The sequence below is a fragment of the Catharus ustulatus genome, chromosome 1 (assembly GCF_009819885.2).
Source record: "Catharus ustulatus isolate bCatUst1 chromosome 1, bCatUst1.pri.v2, whole genome shotgun sequence".
Classification (NCBI taxonomy): Eukaryota; Metazoa; Chordata; class Aves; order Passeriformes; family Turdidae; genus Catharus; species Catharus ustulatus.
Window position 1 is genome coordinate 16,261,020 of NC_046221.1, and position 16,486 is coordinate 16,277,505.

General features: G+C 36.6%; 1 protein-coding gene across 5 annotated transcripts in view; it reads left to right on the forward strand.

The window, feature by feature from the left end:
• MPP7 (membrane palmitoylated protein 7) overlaps positions 1 to 16,486 on the forward strand; it is a 154,174-nt gene that overhangs the window by 55,200 nt on the left and 82,488 nt on the right. The window lies entirely within an intron of this gene.

Sequence of the window (16,486 nt, forward strand, 5' to 3'; positions counted from 1 at the left end):
ACAAAATGGTAAGTATGTCTTCAGTCCCAGTACAGAGCTAATTCAAGCTGGAAGGAAATTCTGAGGTCTGAAATGAGTCAGTAGATTGTAGTAACCCATGCCATGAATATATCCAGACTCGTGCAGAATTTGTTACCCTTGTCAATTACTGATCTACAGAAAGCTTAAAACTGGGATTATTTCTAAGTAGGTTTGTAAAAATCACATTTTCCCATTTTTTTCAGCTATTTTATTCTGGAAAAAGATGTAATAATGTTACTACTTGGTTAAGTGCTTGGTGATACTCTTCAAAATATCTGAGAATTTACATATAAAAATAAACATAAATGCTCTCTGGCATTTGATACACAAAAGCAACAAACAGTGGAACAGTGCTTGGGAATACTTGCTTTCCTAAAGAATTTCATCAGCGTTTCTGAAGTGCCGTGACTCCCAGACTCCTTGCGGCTTTGCTGCAGCTGTCTGTGCAGGTGGCTCAGATCACTGTAAGAGGAATACCAGCCATCTTTCTGATGTAGGCTGACAGTGGTGTGCATCTAAGCAAAATGTTAGGTCAGCTGCTAAATTAGTTTTCTTTCTGGTTTGGGAATTAAAGAAGACTGGCTAGAAAATGAGTGTGGATCTGTGAAACATTGACACTTCAACATTTGCTCTAGTTTTTTATTGAGGCAAAACTAAACCTTTCAAACTCCTTCACTTACTGCCTTTTGCCCCTCATTCCAAAAGAAGACAGCAGTTAACTGCTTTACTCACTTGGAGTGTGCTCTCACTTTGGAGCACTTGGCTTTCCTAGCAGCTTGCCTGGTTGCATACCCTGGTTACCATGTTGTTTGTTATTGCAGGGGGGATTGGACTTTCTGACTGTAACAGAAAAGAAAGATGAGAAAGGGGATCAGTGAATGGTCACTTTATTGCAATTATCACAAGAAGGCACTGAAATATTCTAACCATCTTCATTATTTATCTTGTGCTTTATCGGTCCAAATATTAAACATACTTGTAACTTTGACCCTGTTGATGCTTCTTTTAATGTCCTCTTTAAGCCTCACACTCTTAAAATTCATGTCATTCTTGCAATCTGGAAACTACATTTTAGTGTTCAGTAGTTGCCCTTCTTTAATACAAGATATTAATTTTATTTGAGACACTAAGTTTTTTAATTACAAGAATTGAGACCGTTAAGAGCATTTGGTCTGACCTGTGCATGTCACAGGCTATCAAACCTCACCTTTGATTTCTGTGGAGTTATGTATGTATGTAACGAAGGGTATGAAGAGCTTTTGAAATGTTATCTAGTACATATACCTGCCTCAAGATGGGCTTAACTGTACTTGAAACTCACGGTATTTGTTTGACCTTTAATGCATTTTTAGAAGGAATGTTCAGTATCCTCTCAAGTTTCAGAGAAGACAGTCCGTAGCCTTTTTGAAGAGACCTGACAGAGCAGAAGACTGAGCCCTGTCTACCATAGTTTTTCCCTGTTACAAGACTTTGGGAGTGCAAAATCTTTCTTTCTGAGTTCTGGTGTCTTATTCAAAAGACTGTTTTCCCTAGCAGTAACTTCTTAAAGTCAACTGTACTTGTAAAGACAAATGGTTTTAATTCCACAGACAGAGAATGATGACACTTATTTTATAATAAAAAAAGAAAAAGAAAGGAAATATGTGCACTAGCTTTGAGCCAAGGATGTTGCAATCCTGGTATGTGGCAGTATAGGAAAGAAATGAGCATGGGTATATTACCAATTAGCACTGGTATGTCTCTATATTAACACATTGCTTAATAAAAATATTTACACCAATATTACTGCTTAATAATTTCAGATATTATAAAAAAAGCTTTTTTCCTAAGTTATGAAATTGATAAAATGCTCCAAAATTATTGAAAGACTTATGTATGAAAAAAACTCTACTTTTTCTACAGATACTCAATTTAATAGGTATTTAATTACTATAGCTTTTTCTTCATGGTTGTATACTATAGTATATGGTTTACTATTCTGGCTCTTGTAATACTGAAAAGAAAAAAAGAAAAATTTTAAAATAGCACCCCAAACCTTGTCTTGGAGTTCTCTTCATTCAGTATTGTTGGACAGAAATCTCTTTGAGAACTTGGATGTGCCTAGGCTGTTCTAAGAAGTCAGAAATGGAAAAGTTGTATTAGATCATCCAATCCATTCCCCTGCAAATACTGGATTGTTCCCTACAGTACATTCCTATTGTAGTTAGTAAAACCAGCAAACACTGATGCAACTGTTCTTGCTGTCCCTTTTCTTCACAAAGGAATCTGTTGATTAGATTTTAGTTTACCAAGTAAAATAAAGAAGAGGGAGCCCACAACTGTTGTTGACAGTTTGGAAGGGAAAATTGGTTCTGGCTAGTGTTTAAAATTTGTTTCTGCTTCCCTCAATTTGTTACTTCCTACTGTCTTTTTACATGACTCTCAAATTCTACCAAAAATCTTCAACCATCTCATTCCTTTTTATATAGCAGAGACCCCATTAATTCTGTAGGGATTTATAGGATAGAATCACGAGGGGAAGATCCTTCAGGGTAATTACAAGCATTGACATAGCTAATACCTGAAACAGTACACATGCTCAGCTTGGATATTTTTTAGAAAGGATAAATAAAGATGTGCTCTAACTACTCCTTTGGATTATTTTTAGAGGAGCAGCAAGAATTTCCATGTGTGTTTGCTTGCTGTTAGTGCACCAGACACGTTTTAGTGTTTGTCTGTTTAGCTCCAGGATGAAACTTCCACTCACACTGTTGCCTTAAACATTTCTGGTTGTGGATGTAATGCTCAAGAATTGAGTAAATTTTTCTGTTGCACAGCTACCAAAGTATTTCATAACCAATTGCAATTTGTTTTTGGCCAACTCAGTACTGTACTTTCCATTATGAAAAAGAAGCCACAGCAACTGCTGTTGCACTTTCCCTAGATAGGAAAGAGTTTGTGCATTCAAAAAGATACATGTTGCCCTAGGAAAAAAGAAACTACTGTGAAGAAGAATATTTGGTGAATCAAGTCTGATTTTATTATAACTTCATAGTAGTTTGGTAGCTGGCCCTGCAAAACCTTAATTTGTGGTAATTTTCCTAGTTTCACCTGGATATGATTTGACTTGAAGTTCTAAGAAAGTATATTTTCTATGTGCTAGAGTTTGACCATGCAAATTGCTAAAAACATATAAAAAAATAAACTAGTCAAGTATATCCTGGTGAAATTTCTTTGGCATGTAAGTTGAATTACATGATTATATAGCCCAAATTTTATAGTCATTATGGTATAGAAGCATTGGAAATTTTCATTGTGAATACTCAGATTTTTCAATATATAAATGTAGATGGTTCAGTATACTGTGGTTATATTTTTGGCAATAAGAAAAAGATAGTATGTACAAAAACTGAGTTGACTAAGGCAAAGCAGAAGGGATTGATTTGACATTTCCTTAGTGATAAAATATATTATCTGCAGATGATATGCTAAATCTTCAGTCTGAACTGTCAGTGGGAAGGGATGTGCAGGTTGTTTTGGCATTTGTGAAAGCTCACATGGTGCAGCTTTCCCTACCCTGTGAAATGTCTGCTGTTCTGCAGCCAACATCAGGAGTTTGCTGCCCAGATCATGTGCATTCACCTTCCGTGCCGTGCATCCAAACAGTGCATGCTCCTTCCCAGGCGCAAAGATTTGGATCTTCCTCCCGTAAGAATGTAGAGAAAATGGACTCCGACTGTATCAGTTCAGAGTTACAACTGATTGTTCTGAACGTATTGTTCTGTGGTTTTGGTAGGGATGATCCATAGATGGAGGGAATGACATCTCTGAGTGTGCCTGAAAAGCGGATGGTGGCTGAGAACCTATTAGGTAATGTAAGACCTGAGTATGACATAGTGAAAAATGAAGGTTGGTGATCATACTGAGATAGTGTTGGCTTTATGCATGAAAGGCTGATGATGGAATATGTTGACTACTTCTACTCTTCATGTTTGAAACTGACTTTGAAATACTTTTTGCTGGACATACAAAACTTATTTATTTTCCCATTACTTTAGTCTTCATATATACTTTCTCTAGAATTAGTATTTATTGAATCTTCAAAATTTATGGTTCAATTTGTCTCTTTTCTGCATGTCTCAATACCTTTTTTTTTCTGTTAATCATACAGAGGAGGAAGAGAGCAGGGTTTGTTAGCAAGGGGATTTGGGTGGCTAATATATTTGCACCTGTTAAGGCAATGGTGAGGTGGTTTCTGATTTCAGGGCAGATAAAACCAGCCACCTCAGGAGCTCAGAGGAGCTCCATTACTCAAAAACTGCCAACCTGGAAAATGCAGAAGAAGAGAAGAGAAAGTGGGACTGGAGTTTTGTACCTAACCTCAGTTTATCTGAGAGTGAGAGGGTTGTGATTTGGGGGGAAAACACAAGAGAGTTGGAGAGATGTATGGACTACCTTGGAGTGGATGGAATCGTTGAAACTGATAGCTCAATCAGAAAAATGCTTCTTTGATATTTGAAGTCCTTAAGATTCTTAAGATGCTGAGTTCTCAACGTACTTATTTTTAAAAAGTTTTGCCTCCCCAGTAAAGGGAATAGGCTGTAGCTCTCTAAATTCATGTGGAGGTCTGCAGTGCTGTTTTCCTTGGAGATAGGAAAAATGAAGGAAAAGGCAGTGTGAGTAAGGATTTACCACCTGGAGGTCAGGAGGCAGTGTGAGCGCGGAGGAGGTGGTTGATAGCCAGTAACAATTCATGGCCAATGAAATTTAATTGTTCTTCATACTTTAAAGGAGAACAACCAAGGTTGCTTTGTATGTTTACATCTGTCAGTCAGAGAAAGCAAGCAAAGCCTCCTCATGGCAGAAATAAAGTGATCACTCTTGTAACACAGACTGTCCAAACAGTGCACATATGTGGTCTGTTGTGCTGGTGTGGAAACTTGCTATTTCTGGCAAGAGGAGAAGGAATTTACTGTAGTTGAAGTAATTAATAACAGTGGATTAGATAATAGGTGGAAGTTATTTGTCATTCTTTAAGTCCAGATCATCAGAGACACAATACAGTTTTCAGCCCTAAAGAGCTACCTAGCAGTAGGTAGTGGGGTGTGTGTGACAGTATTAGGATACTGAATCAGCACAAAGATGTCTTAGAGCTGCATGGAAGAAATTAAACACTTTTTGTTTTCTCATTCTTTTTCTCATTTTCTGGAGTATAAGGTTGATCTCTAATTTTTGAAGCTTCTTGCTTGGGTTTTATGTGCAGAATATATATGGAGGAATACTAGAATTTCAGTACTCATCCAAAGTATTTGTAAGTAATGGTTTAATTAATTATAATATATTATATAATTAATATATAATATAATTAATATATATAATTAATATACCAAAATGCAAACTTTCCACATGCCTTCTACTTACCTAAAGGTGAAATTTATTGGGAAAATAATGCTCTATAAGAAAGCCTCTTGATGACTGACAATGGTTTGCATTCGTATTTGGAGTAATTACCACTGAGCAATGAGTCATTTTGCTTCCATCAAAATTTTTACATTTTTAAAAAGTGTAATGCAAGGTGTTACTCCTCATGAAATGCCACATAAAGTGTTGCTTTTGAAGCCAAAGTGATTTTTTGAGACTTGCTCAATTGCCAGCAACTGAAATCTGTAAGTAAAGAGATCACTCTTAGCTGGAGGCAGTCAGCTGCATTTAAATTTAATTTCCATGGGAACAGTGATCAGATTAATCAAAATAAGGTAATTGAGGTTTTATAGAAAATAGTACAGGATTTTTACTTGATTAGGCTGATATTGTTTCCATGAAAACATTAGGAAAAAAGGTAGCTAGCAGCCAGGCATTGAGCAAATGATTGCTTCTCTTTTTGAGATTCAGGTATTTTCTGGTCATTCTGTGTGTGTTGAGCCTTTTGACTTATTTCTGCTTTTGTAGTATAAAAATGCAGTACATCAGGTAATAACTGGGCAAAAATAAGCAAAATAAAAATGGATTCCTTTTGAAATAATAGCTAAATCCCCCAACCTTCCATGTTTCTTCTCTAAGTAAAGACAAAGTTGTTTTTCCATGTGTGTTCACTCATACATACCTGTTCTTACTTTTGCCTTCAATTAAGTGAAAAATGCACCTCCTATTTATTTAGGCATAGCTTTAGATGGTGTAGCCTTTTTTATAGAAGAATGCAAGTTAGGACCAAGTGGATGCAATAATGCTGTTGTGAAATACGGATCCTATGTGATGGTTCAACTAAAAATATTGGTTATAGTTGTAGCTAGTATGTTATTTACTAAGAAGTAGACAGCTGGTGTACATAAATAATCATTTTGTCCTTCTATTCAAGGTCTGTTGAATGGGTTGTCCTGTGGTAAATACTTCTTTTGTGGGTTTTTAAAAATATATTTTTATTTTGTATTTTTTGGTAGAAATTTAACTGATTATCTAGTGTTAACTTCTTTGTCAGGATTTCAGACATTTGATGTGTCTAGGGTCTTTCAGTTTCTACATCAGAACTGCTAATGTGATTAGTAATAAGCACTTGCAACTTTTCATCTAGATTTTTGTGAGGAAGTCCTGTTCCTGTCATCAACTCGTCTATCAGCCCACTTTGTTAAAAATAATAATAAAAAACTGAAGACCAGATCCCAAAAGGATCAAATTGTCTTGTTGACAGTTTAGTCTCTTAAAAACTGTAGAAATTAGGTGTATATCAGAAATCTCTAGAGGTGGGTGTACTAACAAACTTTAAAAACGAAAAATAAAGCAGATAAGCTTATTTAATCAGAGGTGTGAAGTGTTTGACTATTACTAGAAACTTGTGAATAAATCAGTGCTTTGGAATGTGAAAAAACTTTGGTTTAGGTTAAAGTCCAGACAGAGGCTTTTTTTTGGATCAGTGGTAATTGATTTAAAGTTTCTGCTGGGAAACCTCCAAAGAGTAGCAGAAATCCAGCCAAAATGTACTGGACATAAAATAAGAAAATCAATCCTTCTAAGATAAATAGTTTGTAATTTCATTGTTACCAAGGGGGCAGTGTACCAGCCTGGTGACCAAACTGGTACAGCAGTTCAAAGAGAACTTTTAGTACTGAAATCTAGGCTCATACCCAGATTTTTCTTGTCATAGAAAGCTTGTGCAGTATTTACTTAACCAAAGTGAAACATTTTTTGTCTATGATACTGAAACTAATGAAAGGTCTCATAAGCTGCTCAGTAATAGTCTGATAAATCCAAGACATCCAAGGATAATGTAATTTTAAACTGTTTTTCTACAGTGTTCTTCCTCCTTGGACCAGAAGTTCTGTGGCAGAACATGTGAGGGAGTGTTTAAAACAATTTTTTTTGTTAATGTCTTGCACTGTTTTCCTTTTAAGAACAGAAAGTCATAGCTACCCAAACCAACCTCTGCAGTGTGAAAACATTGTAAGAATTAAGAAGGATGGGATGTGATAGTTATAAAATCTTTCTGAAGCATGGAAACTGATACAATAAGATTTAATAAAAATTATGCTTTTAAGATCCAGCAAAAATGCCTTCCAGTGTTTCCTACCAGCAGGTTTTGTTACTGCTTATATTAGCTTTCCTTCTTTTTTTTTTTTCTGGAAGTCTAGGTTGTATCCTTTCTCCAGCTAATTCTCCTGAAGTTCATTTGTAGTGTTCTAATATTAGCTGTGCTGCATACTTATTCACTGTCATTCCCTGGTATGAAATACAGGTTTTACTCGTATTTTCTATTTTTATTCTTCTGTGTTGCCCTAAGCACTTTAAAAATCCCAAACTAAAACCAATCCTTTTTCCCCATTTTCTCTATTTTAACTGTTTTCCTCCTCTTTGAAGCATGGGAAGAAGAGAGCACCGTAGGTGTGCACTATTCCTTTAGACTTCCACATGGCACTGTTTGCACAGCAGTGTTCTGTTAACCACAGGTGGTTTTCTCTAACACAGTGCTCACCTTGCAGGTGTCAGTGAAGTTCACTTCAAACATAAGTTACATTGAGAGCTGCACCATGTAAGTGTTTAACATGCACATACTCTCCACCTGGTGCACAGTCACTGCAGAATAACCAGTTAGGGGCTGAGTAAATAAGATTTGAGAGCACGCAAAGAATAAGGCTTACTTTCTGTGCAAGTGTCATGGGTTGACTTGGGCCAGGTGCCAGGTCTTCATGAAAGCTGTTCACTCAGTCCTCGCTACAGTTGGACAGAGGAGAGAAAATTTAAGAAACAGTTCATGGGTTGAGGTAATGACCAGGAGAGATCGTTCACCAAATACCACCAAGGACAAAACAGGCACTACTTAGAGATACAAAGTGAATTTATTGCCAACAAAATTAGAGCAGGAAAATGAGAAGTAAAATAAGCCCTTAAAAACACCTTCCTCCCACTCCTCCCTCCTTCCCAGCTCTATCTCCTACACCAGTGGCACAAGGAGATGAGGAATGGGGATTATGCTCACTTCATCACCCGAGGCCTCTCCTGCTGCTCAGGGAGAGGAGCTGTTCCCTTGCTGCACCGTGGGGTCCTTACCATGGCAGACAGTTCTCCATGAACTTCTCCAGTGTGAGACCATTTCATGAGCAACAGCTCTTTGTGAATTGCTGCAACGTGAATCCATCCCACAGGCAACAGTCCCTCGTCATACTGCCTCAGTGTGGTCACTCTTCCATGGGGTGCAGTTGTTCAAGGACAGGCAGCTCCAGCCTCAGAAGAGGGGCCTCTCTTTTCACAGGTCTCCCACTGGATCACAGCCTCCTCCAAGCATCCACCTGCTCCGGTATGGACTCTTCCAGAGGTTGTGGGTGGATCTCTGCATCCCCTATGGATCCCCAGGGGCTGTGGGTGGATCTGTGCATCCCCCATGGATCCCCAGGGGCTGTGGGTGGATCTCTGCATCCCCCGTGGATCCCATGGGCTGTGGGTGAATCTCTGCATCCCCCATGAATCCCCAAGGGCTGTGAGTGGATCTGTGCATCCCCCTGTGGATCCCATGGGCTGTGGGTGGATCTCTGCATCCCCTGTGGATCCCCATGGACTGCAGGGGCACAGCTGCTTCACCCTGGTGCTCGCCATGGCTTGCAGGGGAATCTTGAGTCCAGGACCTGGAGCACCTCCTCTCCCTTCTTCTCCACTGACCTTGGTGTCTGCATAGTTGTCCTCACATGTTTTCTTGCTTCTGCTCTTCTCTGGCTGGAATTAAAACTGCACCACAACCTTTGTTTAGATTTCTTATTGCATATGTTAGCACAGAGGCGTTACCACCATTTCTAATTGTCCCCGCCTTGGCCAGCAACACATCCATCTTCAGAACCATCAGGGATTGTCTCTCCTGAACATGGTGAAAACTTCTGTCAGCTTCTCACAGAAGCCACCTCTGTGGCGCTGCCCACTAACAAAAACCAGACCATACAAAACCTTGACAGCAAACCAAGGATGATTAACTCATTATGGGCATTTTCTGTAACTTAAGTGTGCCTTCAATACAATAGTGAAACCTAAATGTACAGATTCACTCTGACATAACATCTCCAGTATGGTGAGATAGTTCTTTCCCATGCTACAGAGAAAAGGGCTTCATGCTTTCTTGATCCACCTGAACCACTCGGAGATATCAGGGGTGTAAAAAAGGTCTTTCTTATTCCTATGGAGACATTGAGTAGTCTAAAGTTAGAGCTGTCTTGGATTTGTTTTTAAAAAACACTGGTACCTCAGTGGGCCATTTAGAGTTGCACATGCATACCTTGTGGTCAGGGATTTTCTGTCTTTATCGACTCCTTAAGACCAGTTTTTCCCTCTGTGTATTCTCTCATGTACGTCTTCAGGCTTATTCTATTTCTTGTCTACTAAATAAGGCTTGGATTAATTCCTTGTCTCTTAGGAAAATTAAGACAGTAAGTGTATGAAGAGGAAATATTTGTATGCCATGTTAACGTGGCTATATAAATTCCTAGGGAAAACATTGCTTTCATCTAGTTTGCTACATTGCTTTCATGTATTTGCAAAGTTATACTATTTAATTAGATGCCAACTAAGTGATATTCTATCAATGCTGGAATTGAAGGTATTTTGAGATTTGCCAAGTGTAGCAAATGGCAGGACAGAGAATGTTAATGCTAAGTCGGCACTTTGTGCTCTCTCCTTCAATTTTAGGTTGCTTTCCCTCTGATTTCGGTCTTGCTGCCTTTCTCCTTCACTCTGTTTCATAGACCACTAGCATGAAATCATTGCTCCCCAGAGGAGGAGATTTTGAACCTTAGAGCCACTGACCTTTTTCTGCCCCAGTGGCTCAGGTACAGTGTAACTCTTCATAAAGAACATGATGCTTATTGGGGGGTAAACAGTCTTTGTTGGAAATTAAATCTGGGCCATCACAACCTGCACAAGGTAATTCCAGTGATTTCAGTTATTCACAAACATAACTGCCTCAGTTATTTTGATAGTAAGAGTTTAAAAATACCTCAGTCCTGCCAACTATAAATGCTAGGGATTATGTATGGCATAGCCTTGAGTACTGCTTTACATTTACTATGGATATCATCTTCATAAAGTATTTTCAATTTTAATGTGCTTTACCGATTGGGTTTCATGGAAAAGAGCAGTTTTTGTTGAGATCTAGTGATTAAATAATCCAGTAATGACACTGCAGACATACACAGCTTTAATCAGGATCAAACCATAAATCAGGGTGTAATTTTGAATTTTCAAGTTTCAAACATTCTAGGAAAAAAGTAACCCATAATTGTCATCATGTTAATTGGCACATGAAATACTAAGCTGATCATACTGAAGTTTAGTGTATCATTAAAGGCTAACTACAAATCATACCCCAGCACATGTCAAGCAACAAAACATTTGTAATTGTGTGCTGTTCATTTGGAAACATACACTTTCAACCAATTTCTGACTAATAATCTGAGTAAGTTTATTATTGTATTCTCCCAAAGGGGAAGCAATATTTTCCTTTTGTGGTACGTCAGGAAACCACTGAGGAACACCTATGTGTAGCTTGATCTCATGTTCTCTCCTGCTTCTGCTCTTTCTCTCTGTGTTTTCTGAATATGCATGTTGGTCTTTTAACTTACTAGAACTGGATTATTTTCTATTTATTTTTTTCTATTGCTAAATGAATTTTTAATGTATGAAAGCTTTGTGTTATGTGCATTTATTATCCCTTCATAACCATTCTGTCATGGCTTCTCTGTGAGAATGTCATCCTGGTTTTTACTTACTTCAGCTTTTCTACTGATTTAATAATATAGACAAGAGTGACCTCTCATACACTTGAGGGTGATCATTTAAAGATGGTATAGTTAAAGTACTTCACTGTATTTTGATTGAAGTGGGGGAACTCAAGTGAGTTAAACTGGATCATTATTTTTGATCTTTTGATCTATCAAGGATAAATTGACATCTTTGCACAATAGAGAAGGGAATGTGTTGCCTTTTGGTTCTGTTAATGTTATGATTCATGGCATAAAAATGTAAAACAAAACATCACTGTATAATGATACTCCTGATATTATTTAAATTTTTGATGGTTTCATATTCAAATGCAGTGTAAACCAGGCTAGGTCATGCTAGCTAATGTTTTGGTTGAATCCTACTTGGAAAAAGAGGACTGGAGATGGGGAACAGTTCCAGGTTGGAAATCTCTTGGCATCCCAGCAGTTGATAATTTTGCGTTGCTGGTCTGTATATTTATAGATCTTTACTACAAGAATGAAATTGCTCCATTTATCCCCATTTTTTTTGTAATGGTAGGAGTATTGATGCAACTCCCTTATATTTTGTTACTCTTGTCTCCTCATTGGGCAATTTCTGCTGTTTTCTGACAGCTTTCCCATATTTAAAGATATGGAGTGGCTATAATTTTGTACACCTGTGCAAATAACATTTGTGTTACCCCTTCCAATATAAGAATAAATTAATATGTTTGCTTTGATTTGAAGCTTCCTGTGAAACATGTATGTTTAGATGATTTAGTGCAAAACTTGAAGTGCATTGGTCTGAAAAGGTATGGGGAAATGGCAGTAAATCTCTCCTAAATTACTGAATTTTCTTTCAATGTTTTATCATTATTTTTCATATTTCTCTTTATCCTACAGCACACATTGCACTTAAGTGTTGGTGTTTCTCTGTGCTCTACAGGGAAGGTTGAGAATTAGTTCTGTCTTTTAACACTATTGTAATTTTCTAATTGAATTTACTTGAGACATTTTACTCCTAACACACCTCTGTATCCTTTTCAGTAAAATTAAATTAAATTAAAAGAAAATTAAAAGAAAATTCATGTCTTTTTAAATTCAAATCTTTAAATTCAAATTTTGCTTGTTGGTATTGATTTATTAGAATCTCCTTGTTTTGATTTCCATGCTGTTTAAATGGTAGCCTGGCCCCTGGCTGCAGTGTGCAGGCCATGGCAGCTTCTCTGCTTACATTCTGTGCCTCCTGAAGTACTCACTGCAAGTCTTCCATTGCTGATTTTTATTGATCTTAACTTTGCCCCCCTATTTACATATTTTCTCCACATTTTTCAATTTTTCTTCACCAACTTCTACAATTTTTCCCAGAAAAAAAAAAAGTGACTTTGTGTCTGTCCCTCATTGTCCAAGGTCTGTTTGGTGTGTTGTGATGTGCTTGGAAGGCTTTGTGATCAATCGCCTCTTTTAGAAACAAGGGATGACTTGAATGCAAAGCATGTCTTCATAGATGTTCTTTGCTTTCATGGCCATGATTTCATTTGAGTAAATGTTTAATTTTACACTAGTGTCTTGTCCTAATAGTCTTAAGTATGAACATAGTGATTAATTGTTTTGTTTTGCTTGGTTTATAACATGGACTGTATGCAGGTAGAGGGAGAAGGGAATGGTGATGGTTTTAGCTCCCTTGCCTGTTGGCAGAGGCTGGTAGAGATTTTGCTTGGTGCATTTAAGCACCCTCACATACAGCTGCTTTTTATTTGTCTGTCTGTCTGTCCTGACCAAGGTTGATGTATGGGGGAGTCTGCCTCTGATGGCTTTTACATTTGAAGTTCTTCAGCACTGTTTATTTTCATGACTTAAGTCTCCTGCAGTTTTAAGTGCAGAATTGACTAAAAATCCATTTCTAGGTCTCACATTTGAGAAACTGCATTAATGGTTAAGGTTAGTCCTTGGTATCTGTTTATAGTTGACTTCTTTTAAATTAATTATTGTGACTATTTAAAAAGTATTTGCTCTGTTATTTTGTTAGGATCTTGGGTTGGGATACAGTGTTTGTGGGACTTCAATGCAGTCTTAGCAAAAGTTGTTTGAAGCAGGATTCTGCTCTGATGATGGAGGCCTTAAACAAAAGGGTTTTTTGCATTATCTGATGCTTCAGTGTAGCTTCTTTTAGAGTGGAAGATTTTTCTTGAGGCATGTGATAGGGAAGCAAAAGAGTAAGGATAGAAAATAGTAATTAAATTGTAATTGTGTTTTGCATGTGTATGAATGCCTTAAAGATCAGGTTTTTTATTCCTATCAATAAATTTTCATATGTATGGATATACAGCTTTCAATGTCAGCTTTTTCCTTAAAATGTAATTTATACAGGAAAAGCATAATGTTGTGAATTACTTGGGTTTTTGTGGTGATGCTGTTGTTGAATTTTGTCTTTGTATGTGAGTTTTATTAATTACGTGACCTGTGCTGTATCATGACATTGCATAGGATGTAGAAAAAACATAAAGTGAGTTGTATATTTCTCACCTTGCATAAATTGTACTGACCCCACTAGATGGTGCTAATTGATAAATGTATGTCTGTGTGTATTTATATATATGTATTTAATTTTAGCTCAAAGTACAGATGTCCATGCCTGTGAATGAAGTTTGGGTTTTGAATGGGTTAATTCTGTAACACTGAGCTGCACAGAAGCGACCTCTTCAGGGAACCTGAATCCAATTCAATCTTGGACTAACTTGCACTGAGTATAGACTGTGAGGATGATGTTTACTGTACTAAACAGGAACAAACCAAACTCTTCATGACTTAGAGTTAGCAGTCTCTGCTTGAATATAAAACTGAAAAAGCCCATTTTTATGCCAAAGTGTCTTAGTCTGTATGCAGCAAATCCTGTTTTCTTCATTAATATTTAATTGGCATTTCTCTAGGATCTTAATTCTGCAGGGAATGGAGCTTGCTGAAGAAAGCAACCATGTGACAATCAAACAAATAGCTTAGCTGTCGTTCCTGTTAGAATTGTGTTTACTTGGTGAGCAAGGTTAGTTCTTTCCTTTGGATTTAAGTTGCTAACAGAACAGTGGAAGTCACTTGCTTTTGAGAAAAAGTCTGGAAATTTTGTTCTGTGTAATGACATAAAAATAAAAACATCAGTTTGGATTTATGATGTTTAAAAACAGTATTATCAGAAGAAATGAAATTTACAAAGCAGAACATTTACAAGTGAAAACATACTTGTGGGCGAATTAGATCCTTTTAATGTTTTTATAAGTGTAGGTGTTTTCTGAAAGAAAACATTGAGACATTTGAGGCTTTATTGAGGTAAGTATCAAATCTGGGCATATGCAGTAATTTCACGATTATAAGCCGCACTGGATTATTAGCCGCACTTTCATTTGCAGGATGCTCACGCAACTTTCACAAAGTTGCCAGTTAGTAACAGAATCATGGGATCATGGGGTTTACTGGCTTGGCTCGGGGCTGGGCGGGCTCCGGGTTGGCTCAGAGCTGCTGCGGGCTCGCCCTTCCGGGTTGGCAAAATTCATAACTTCATCCGTATATTGGCCGCTCCTGAGTGTAAGCCGCACTTTCGGGTTGGGACCAAAATTTTAGTCAAAAGGGTGCAGCTTATAATCGTGAAATTGTTTTGTTTCTAACCTCTAAATTAAATCCTAAACTTAGACTTCAAGGAAGTTTATTAGCAGTGAACTGAGGACCTGCTCTTATTGCACAGTGTTTCTATACTTTCTTTGGAGATTTCCAAAGACAATTCTAATCTTTCAGTTCTGTTTCACATTAAAGTTTCTTCTTCCACTGTATTTATTTGACAAAGCAGGACCACACAGTTCATTTAAACATGAACTGTTATGTTACCTTTTTATTTCAAAAAGTGCTCTTTAATTTAATTTAATTTAATTTAATTTAATTTTTTAAACATGCTATCTCCATATTCTTAGCAAGTTACCTCTTCAGTCTTCTGATTTGAACTTTGGGAGTAATGTAACATGAATGGGTATTAGCATTGGCACAGAAAGTATTGTAAATTTTTGTTTTAATTCACTTTATGGCTCTTTCTCTGCTAATCAACACACCAGCATAAAGCAGTAGGAAATAATGGAATATTGGTTTGGGTTTTCTAAAGTTGCTGAACCAGATAATCAAACTCGATCACCAGTCATGAAATGTTCAGGATTGCCATTTTCCCAGGTGACCCTCAGCAGTAAAGATGAGTGTTGTTGCTGGTATGTTTTCTGCTTATAAGGATTTCAGATAATGATAGTTTCTAAAGTGCAGTCAACTGTTGATGTGATCTCTGTTCTTTACATTTCAGCAGCATCTCGTCTTGCTCCTTTCCTTTTCCCATTCATATTTATCAGTATAATTATGCTTATCTATTTTACATATTTTTTTCTTTGAAGTATTCAAATCTGATATTCAGGATCAAATAATAATTATATTTTTCTGATTTTTCTAAGGAAAAACTCCTCCTCCCAAATTCATAAAGATCTTTAAATTTAAAATACCAAACCTCAAAGGGAGAAACACTTTTTCTACATAAAAGAGTAACATTATATTTGTGCTGTTTAAAAAAGGTTTACTATAAAGCTGAATAAACTTTTATATTTCTTAAAATCTGACCAATACCAAGACTTGAAGTTTTTGATTTCTGATGTTTTAGATCAATTCTTTGGATTATTTGTTATACATAGTAATTCAAATGAGCTAGATATACATTTTGCAAGTCTTTGTTGCATTACTTAGACACAGTCAGGTGATACCTTAAATGTAAATATTTCAGTGAGAAAAAAGGAAAGGTGCCCTTAAAGAAAAAACAAAACCCAAAGTTTAGTTTTGGAATGTAGGATTGAAATAACAGAGACATATATATGTCTTTTTCTGATAATTTTTATTTGAAAATTTTTATTTTTTAATTTGATAATTTTTATTTGAATTAATTTTTAGTTCATTATTGTCTTGAATTAAATATTTTTCATCAAGTTTTGTATTTGGAATCATTATATTAAAAGCTGTTTGATTATTGCAGTAAATAAATGTTGCCATCTCTGTTTCTTTACAACTGTGCAACATTTCTGTGTACTCTGCCTCAGGACTGAAGGGCTTCAGTGGTTACAGCTCCTTTCTTGCTTGCATTAAGTATTCTTTAAGTAAAAGTATATTTTAAAAGTAACTTAGAAATAAAGATTTCCTGATATATTTGGCATATAAACAAATATTGAAGTTGGCTATACACATGTCACTATCAGTAATTGAAATAC